This window comes from Microtus ochrogaster, chromosome 2 (assembly GCF_000317375.1).
Source record: "Microtus ochrogaster isolate Prairie Vole_2 chromosome 2, MicOch1.0, whole genome shotgun sequence".
NCBI lineage: Eukaryota > Metazoa > Chordata > Mammalia > Rodentia > Cricetidae > Microtus > Microtus ochrogaster.
Window position 1 is genome coordinate 24,168,263 of NC_022010.1, and position 9,750 is coordinate 24,178,012.

Sequence of the window (9,750 nt, forward strand, 5' to 3'; positions counted from 1 at the left end):
CACACACACACACACACACACACACACACACAAGCTGGGCACACAGACATCTGATTTTCTAGAGTCCTTGACAATGTTCTGCGAAAAGGGTGGGAAGTCATTTAGTACTGGAGGTGGAAAATGTGTGTTTTCACCTCCTCCTCCTCCTGGCCTCCCCATTCCCCATCTTTTTTTTCAATGAACCCAAGTACAATGAATGCAGTCAAGAAGAGTTTCATTCCTTGCCCCCAAGTTATCACAGCTACTCAAAGTAGGACATTTCTCTTTTTCTTTTTCAAGATTTGTTGCCAGGCGCTGGAGGCGCACGCTTTTAATCCCAGCACTCGGGAGGCAGAGGCAGGCGGATCTCTGTGAGTTAGATGTCAGCCTGGTCTACAAGAGCTAGTTCCAGGATAGGCTCCAAAGCTACAGAAAAACAGCCTCAAAAAAAAAAAAAAAACCAAAAGATTTGTTATTAACATGTCTATTTATACATAACAATTGATTTTATTGTAGTGTTTTCATACATGGGTGAGTCTTTCTATACAGTAGCATGGCCACCTTACCAAGCAGCACATGACTAAAGAAAATATTTCTTCGTTCTCCATTATTCATTACCATAGATTCTCAGGGAGGGCTGAGAACTTCTGACCCCTTCCCCACTAGCCACTACCAATTACCTACAGATCCTGCATGGAGCCCTCTGACCTTCCTTCCCCACCTTCTCTCTCTCCGACAGAATGTTGACAGGCTCAGTCTTGTTCAGGTCTTATGCGGGCAACCACAGCTGCTGTGAGTTCCAGAGTGCAGACCCTGGACCTTCAACTAGACACCTAGGCTAGAAGATGCTGACAGCGAGAGGAGGGAGAGAAATGAAGAACCTAGTAGCTCTGGGCAGGTATTCCATTGAGCTGTTCCGTAGATGTTAGAACTTATAGAGTAAAAATCTGAGGAGTTTCAGGACAGAACCAAGGCAGCCGATGGATGGGTAGACTAAGACTTGAGGAGTACCAGGAAGTTTGTTTCCAGAAAATGAATGAGATGTAGTTAAGCAGAGGGCATATTCAACAGTCCAGGCACTTCTGAGATTATGACAAAGTCATATAACTAATGAAACTGTTTTTAAGGTATTGGCTTAAAAACAGACAGGAGGACCAATGAAATCGAATCAAAGACCCAAATATCAGTTCACACACCTACAAACACCTGATTTTTGACATAGAAGCTAAAAATATAAAATGAAAATAAGAAAGCATATTCAGCAAATGGTGCTGACGTAGCTGGGTATCAACATAAAGAAGAATGCAAATAGATCCATATCTATCACCATGCACAAATCTCAGGTCCAAATGGATCAAAGACCTTAACATAAAACCAACTACACTGAACCTTATAGAAGTAAAAGTGGGAAGTAAACTTGAATGAATTGGCACAGGAGACCAAATATAACCCCAGTAGCACAGACACTGAGAGCAACAATGAATAAATGGGACCTCCTGAAACTGAAAAGCTTCTGTAAAGCAAAGAACATGGTCAACAAGACAAAACAAAAACCTACAGAATGGGAAAAGATCTTCAACAACCCTACTTCAGACAGGAAACTGATCTCCAAAATACACAAAGAACTCAAGAAACTTGACAACAAAAGAACAAATCATCCAATAAAAATGGAGTACACACCTAAAAAGATAACTCTCAACAGATAAATCTCAAATGGCTGAAAGACACCTAAGAAAATGCTTAGCATCCTTAGCCATCAGAGAAATGAAAATCAAAACAACTCTAAAACTTCATCTTACACCTGTCAGAATGGCCAAGATCAAAAACATTGATGACAACTTACGTTGGAGAGGATGCAGGGTAAGGGGAACCCTCCTCCATTGTTGGTGGGAGTGCAAATTTATATAGCCACTTTGGAAATCAGTATGGCAATTTCTCAGAAAATTAGTAAACAATTTACCTTAAGACCCAGCAATACCACTTTTGGATGTATACCCAAAGAATGCTCAATTGTACCAAAAGGACATGTGCTCAACTATGTTTATAGCAGCATTATTCATAATAGCAAGAACCTGGAAACAACCTAGACGCCCCTCAACCAAAGAATGGATAAAGAAAATGTGTTATATTTTATACAATAGAGTATCACCCAGCAGTAAAAATAAATAAATAAATAAATAAATAAAATGACATCATGAAATTTACAAATAGATGGATCTAGAAGAAATCAAATTGAGTGAGGTAACCCAGACCCAGAAAGACAAATATTATATGTACTCACTCATAAGTGGTTTTTAGACATTAAACAAAAGCCAGCCTACAATCCACAACCCCAGAGAAGCTAAACAACAAAGAGGACCCTAAGAGAAACCTACATGGATCTAAATAGGAAGGAGACAAAGATAAGATCTCTTGAGTAAATTGGCAGCATGGGAGTCACAGGAGAGGGTAGAAGGGGAGAGGCGAGGAAGGAAGGGGAACAGATAGAAATGTATAGCGCCATAAAAACAATAAAAGTAAAAAGGAAGAGCTGAGGGGAGAGAGAGAAAGAAAGAGGGGAATGGAAAGATGGAGCAATAAAGAAAAATAAGGAGAAGGGAAGAAAGGAAGAAGGGAAATAAGGAAGGATAAGACGAGGAAAGAAGAGACAGGAGGGATAGAGGAGGAGGAAGGAATGAAAAAAGGAAGAAGAATGGAGGGGGAAATAGATGGATAGAAGAGGTAGGAATGAAAGAAGGCTAGAAAGATGGAAGGAAAGAGAGAAGGGATGAAGGGGGAGCAAAGGCAGAGAGGAAGAGAGAGGGAGCATGGGGAGAGGGGAAGAGGGAGAGGCGGAATGAAGATGGGAGGAATAGAAAGAGAAGGAGGGGGAGGGAAGAAGGCTGGGGAGACAAATTAGAAAAACCCGGCATCCAGCTACAAAGCAAAGCCAACAGGAGTATTTCTGAGTCACCAGTAGTGTTCCCTGTAAAGCAGAGATAAATCACGTTAGTCTACATGCCAGAGAATTTCTCCTCTTGACAGGCATTACTCCCAAGGATGAAATGCGATCCCAGAACACCCTCTAGCTCTACGCACTTGGAAATTTATGCAGCCACAATGAATGAATGGTTTTCACTTTCTGCTTGTTGACTCGAGCTCAAATTTGAGAATGGATAAAGCAAGGACACCTTCATTCAGGTTTTGAGAAAGAATGCTGTGCCTTCAGTCTTGCTTCTGGAAAAGCATTGCTGTATCTTACAGAAGCTGGGTAACGAGGAAAGCATTGTGGAGTGGGAAAGGTGTCCCTGCGGTAAGCAATCAGGATATCAGCCAAAGTGTGCATACGAAGAAAGGGGGGATTTGAATGTATCACTTAAAATCATAAACATAAGCGAGAAAGAATTTACAAAATATATATTTTAATATAAATAATACTGGAGATAATGATTTGTAATCCTAGCCCTTGAGCAGCAAAGGCAAGAAGGTCACAAGCTCTAGGTCCCAAGAAAAAAATAGTAATAATGGGCTAGAACCAGAGCTCAATTGGTAAAATCCTTCACTAACACACATGAGGCCACGGGTTCCATACCCAATGACTAAGACCCACAAGGCCATGGGTTCCATACCCAATGACTAAGACCCAAGAGGCCATGGGTTCTATACCCAGCACTATATAAAATGGGAAGGTGATACACACCTGCCATCCCAGAACTCAGGAGGTAGAGTCAGGAGGATCAGGGGTTCAAGGTCTTTCTTGGATATATAGCAAGTTTGAGGCCAGTCTGGGATATGTAAGACCCTGTTTCAAATGACTGGCTTGATAGCAGTAACGATACGAAAGGAGATACAGTACCTCAGCTTGTCGCCACTGCCTGGAAAATTGGCCTTCTTTCATTCTGTATGGAGTAAAATCTGGGACCCTGGAAGGAAGCGGTGAAGAAAAATAGCCAGTGTTTCATCTTCCCTATCAATATTGCAAAAGCTGTGTAGCTGATAAGTCCTGAAATATTGTTGCAAGCATATTATGTAAAATAGAATTTTTTAAAAAGGGGTTCAAAGTAGTACCATCTATGATTAGAGAAGGAATTCAGAGGCTGTGATGATTAGCTTTAGTTGTCGGCTTGACACAGTCATACAATTACCTGTAAGGAGCATCTCAGTGAGGGACTGCCAACATCAGTTTGGCCTGTGGCGAGTCTATGAGGGATTGTCTTCACTGTGATCATTGAGGTTGGAAGACCCACTCATTTGGGACAGCACCGTTTCCTGGAACTGAGTCCTGGGATTGTATATAAGTCCTGTGAATGAATAGATATAGATATAGATATGGGTCTGTATGTATATATTTTATATATGTCTGATATTCTTTTTCAGTGTATGCATTTATTTTAGGTAGCTCATGGAGTCTCCTCATACAGAAGCTTTCCTTCTGACTTCTATTTTTAAAATATATCAATTTTAGTATTAGTCATTTGAAACTGGGTCTCACATGGCCCAGGCTGGCTTCAAACTCAGTATGTAATTGAAGATTCTTTTGAACTTCTGATTTTTCTGACCCTACCTTCTGAGTGCTTGGATTGCAGACATGTATGACCAGACATTATTTACGCAATGCTGGGACCCAATCCAGCGCTAGATTCTTGCTAAACAAGCATTCTAACAACTTAGCCACATCCCAGCTCTGCCGTCTGATTTCCTATCTTCTTGCCACTCTACTCTATGCATCTGTTCCCTGCTGCCCAACCCATCTGCTGAAGCAGGTACATCTCCATTCTCTTGTCCTGCTTCCTTCCTGGCTTCATGATCGTGAGGTCCTGTCAAACTGTGCTGCTCCTATGAAAATAGAGAGCAGTTGAGAAGTCAGGTGACCATTCCCCTTGGCTGTGATTGGCTGTATGGGAAAAGAAGATGAAACTTTCAGGCCACTGACTTTTATTGGACACTCTAGACATAACTTCACATGCTTAGTGGACATGGCCATCACTATGCCATAGTAGGCCATAGTTAAGGTTTTATTCTTGTTGTGTTTCACTTGCCTCCAAACTGAAACATTCTGTCCTGGAGGGAAACCCATTAAAGCTCAGAAGGTTCTAAAAGGATAATCATTAAGACTCAATAAGTAAACAACTCACAGGTTTCAGGAAGTCCCTGAAACTTACCAGACAGATTCACAAGATTTCTTCTTAAGGACGTCTGAGGAGAAGAGATTCTTTGACCTGTTGATCTGCCAACAAGTTGTGCAGAAAGATAGAGGCCTGTATTTGTGAGCAGTTATCTATGCTAGGCTGGGCTTTCAGTAATGCAGATGCCTTTGAGTTGTTCCTGCTTTTGTAAGTAACCTCCTCATAGTCATGTAAGTAATCCTTTTCCACACGCTCACAAGTAACTCCTCCCACATACTCCCTTAAGTAACCCAAGTAAATGCATGGGTCTTGGTGGCCTTCTTTTGTCTGCTGCTGGTCCTTGTTCTGGAGTGAGCAGACATTTGTTCACGTCCCCAAGACAGTACCACACGGCAGCCTACTTTTGGTTATGGTCAAGAAACTGAACTTCATAAAAGTTATGTGCCTGAGTGTGTGGGAGAGCTAAATTGGCTGGTTCCAAATCTGAATTTGCAGCTGGTGCTGTGGCATATGGCTATAGTCCACGTATGTGAGATATAGAGGTGGGAGGATTAAGAGCTCAGACCTACATAGTGAGTTCTAGTGCAGCCTATACTACATAAGATCCTATCTTACAAAACAAAAACAGATCAAACAAAAAAATGGTTTTAGATTTAATTAATTTAGTCGCTGTTGTATCTGTCTGTCTCTGTGTTTGTGTGTATGTGTGTGTGTGTGTGGTGTGTGTGTGTGTGTGTGTGTCTTAAGACAATATCATGTAGGCAGGCTAACCTCGAATTCACAATGTAGCTGAGGATGACATTGAACTCCTGATCCTCCTGCTTCTTTCTACCTTCCAAGTGCTGGAATTTGAGGTATTCATCACCATGCTTAGCTTTTTTTCCAGGTCTTTAAAATGCATCAGTTACAGTGCAATTACTTAGTGGATGACATCCAGTGGGTGGCAGCTTACACTGCATAACAAAACAGAGAAGGCTAGAGCTGTGTGCTAGTAAGCAGGATGGTAAAGAATCAAAAAATATACTGGATATAAAAATAAACCTGCCCTTGAACAATCCATGGTAGGATGCCCATGGATCTGGACTTCAATCTTGATATTATAATAATTAAGCTCTCTGGTCTTGACTCCCCAGAATTAAAATGGTTTAGCAAATAAACATCACATTCTTTTACAACCCCGAAGAGTATATATAACATAAAGAAACAAAGCACATCAAAGTTATTTTTTACATTTTGATGTTTTGCAAATTGCTGAGGTGAATGAGGGAGAAGTGTAGATTTAATGTTAAATACTACAACAATAACTGAACTAAAAGTAAAGAATTCACATATCAAAACTTAACTGGTTACTATCCAATATAAAATGAATTTAGGATGAGTTTGTCTGTTTGGGTTACTGTAAAGCTCTATCATATACTGGGTGGCTTAAATAAAAAAAATTTCATTTATACTGGTTCTAGGGATTGCAGAAATACACATTTAAGGTCTATCTGAAATCTTTTTCCTTGACTTATCCACAGCTTTCTGTTCACTGACCTCTTCTTATGAGGAAAAGAGTACATTCTTTGATGGCTGTTGTTGGTTGTTTTTACTCTTTACTCTTTGTAGCTCTTACTATCCAGCTCCCAGATAAATCACACTAAAGCCCAGCCTTAGCTTGGGTTGTTGCTATCCAGCTTTTCTTAATTTAAATTATCCCCATCTATCTTTTGCCTCTGGGCTTTTATCTTTCTTTATTTCTGTATACCTTTCTTTACTTCTTTCTCCATGGCCTTCTGTGTAGCTGGGTGGCTGGTCCTGGGGTCTTCCTCTCCTCTGCTTTCTCTTGCTTCTTGATCTCTCTCATCAAAGATTTCTCCTCCTATTTAGTCTCTATGTCTGCCAGGCCCACCTAGCCTTTCTCCTGCCTTGCTATTGGCTGTTCAGCTCTTTATTAGACCAATCAGATAGTTTAGGCAGGCAGAGTAACACAGCTTTACAGAGTTAAACAAATGCAGCATAAAAGAATGCACCACGAACTTGCATCGTTGAACAAATTTTTACAGTATAAACAAATGTAGCAAATCTTAAAATAATATTCTACAACAGATGTCTTTTCTTTTGAGGGTACCGATCATGTAAGATCATGGTCCTATCCTTGAGAGTTCTCTTAACTGTAACGAACCCTTAAAGGGCCAGTTTCCAAACACAGCCCACTGGGAGTTAGAACTTGTTATATAACTAATCTCCGGCAAAATGAAACTTTCCATTAAGGTTCAGGAACTAAACAAAACTCACAAGTCCTAGGAAGCTCCTGAAACTTGCAAGACTCACAAGGCCCCTCTACAAAGTTACATAGACAGTAATGAGTGCTTGGAAGAGGAGACTGTGATGGAATCACCTGTAGTTGTGTAGGAGGATCCAGGGATAAAATTTGTGAGCTACCACCTGTGCTGGGTTGGGCATTTTAGTCATCTGTGCTATTACAAATAACTCCAATCAAACTTGCTGCTTTGTTAAACAGGACTTAGCAAAGGTTCTTAGATAGAATCATTGATTTGGTGTGAAGTCAGTGCCCTATCTGGGTGAAGAGATGTTTTTTCGTGTCTTCTTAGGAAAGTTACATAACAGTTTTACCATGAATTTTGAGACACCCAAGTATTCACCCTGTAGTATCTTAACATCCACGGAGAACACTAGATCTAGATTAATAAATCTCTCCTAAGAAAAGAGAAGAAAATGTCCTAGTAACGTTGGAAAGTCAAATAATAGAGCAGTGATTTCTGAAACTTCAGTGCTCAGAGAAATCACACAGGGAGACTTATTAAACATAGAATTGGATAAAATTAGCTCCCATATCACTTGTGACCAGAGCTAAAAAAGAGAGTATTTTGATCATATACTTTGCACTGCCCATAAGAAAATTCTACAGCAATCCCTTCAGGGAACTCCTTTTTTTTTTATTCCACCAATTACTTCTGAAATAAATTTATCATTTCAGTGACAAGGAGACTCATTTGGATGATGTTCTCAACTGAATCCTGTCAGTAAGTAAGAGTCTTTTTCTCCAATCTTTTTTAATACAAATTGATGCTATAATGTTAAAACAAACTAGTAAAATCATTAGGCAGGGATTATGGATTATAGAGTATTTCAAAATAAAGATATGTTTGTTTCTTCCAAGATGTACTGAGCAATTAGATCTGGGTCAGGAAAACATTGCTCAATCCAGATCCTTAGGGGGATCTGCTTTGATAGGGATGAGACATTTGTGATAAGCATAACATTACCTTTTTAAAGAAAGGGCGCTTCTCCAAAGCTTGAAATGAGATGTTTTTGTCTTAAGTAGTTTAATCATTCTCCCGGGGCTTGTGTTTATACAATTAATATGCTCAAAAAACGCTATTAGTTTTTGTAGGCCAATAGGTTTTATCTAAAAATAGGGAGGCTAATGAGAACTGGATTTGATTTGAAATTTCTGGGCTGGTGAGATAGCTCAGAGGGTAGAGGTGCTCCCTCTCAAGCCTGGCTGTTCCTAGGACTCGTGATGGAAGGAGAGAATCAGCTTGAAAAGTTGTCCTCTGACCTCCACACAACACACACACACACACATATAACACACACACACAGAACATACACACACACGTGTGTGTGTGTGCACTCTAAATAAATGTATAACATATGGTTTGAACAAGAACAGACTTGCACTGTTTTGTTTATAGATTCATTTTGCTTAGAGACTATCAGCAAAGCACTTTTGGGTGAGTCCTTCACGGGTGACCTTGTAACCAACTGTGAAAGACAAACCACCCCATGGTAGTTACATTTGACTATCATCGTATCAGGACTGGGACCCACCTGGGAAACAGACTTTCAGGCATTTCTGGAGAGGTCTAAAGGAGGAGGAACAATTCACCTTGCAGGAGGTAAGTGCATCCCATGGGGTCCTGGACTGAATGAGAAGCAGAAAGCCCCTGAGCACCAGAACCTTCCATCTTTGCCTCCTGGTCACAGATGCAGCAAGCTTGGTTGCCTCATAATCCTGCCATGCCTTCCCTGCTGTGATCACAGATGCAGCAAGCTTGATTGCTTCACACTCCTGCCATGCCTTCCTCGTCGTGCTGGACTATACCTTCGACTGTGAGCCAAAGCAAGCCTTTGCTTTTTAAAGTTTAGAGAAAGTTGACGGGGAGTTTTGTTATAGCAATGAGAAAAGTAACTGATACAGATAATGAGATTAGATATCTTCGGAAGGAGCTAGAGGCCCCTTTATGATATGTTCTGATGCTGCTCACTTCACAGCATCTGGTTTACTCTCTCCTGTGCTACACCCCTTCCCGCTGTCATTTGGATCTGCTGTATTCACTTACAGCCACCAGCTAAAGGCTTGACCTCCATCCTGTGCACTAGGGGGAGGTAACAGAGCTTGAAGGTAGAAGTAGTGGAAGGAGGAAGTTAGGTTTTGGGGGGGGGATGAGCCTTTAATGGTAGACTGTCATGCCCTTTTCTTCCCCTTTCTTGGCTTCCTGATCCCCACTAGTTGAAGTCTTTCTCTACTTTTCTTACTGCAGGCCCAATAGTTATGGCATCAACTGACTATGGCCTGAATCCTCGGAAACATCAACCAGCACAAACCTTTCCCCCTCTGAAGTTAATCATCTCAGGCATTTTTTTTAATTTTTTTTTA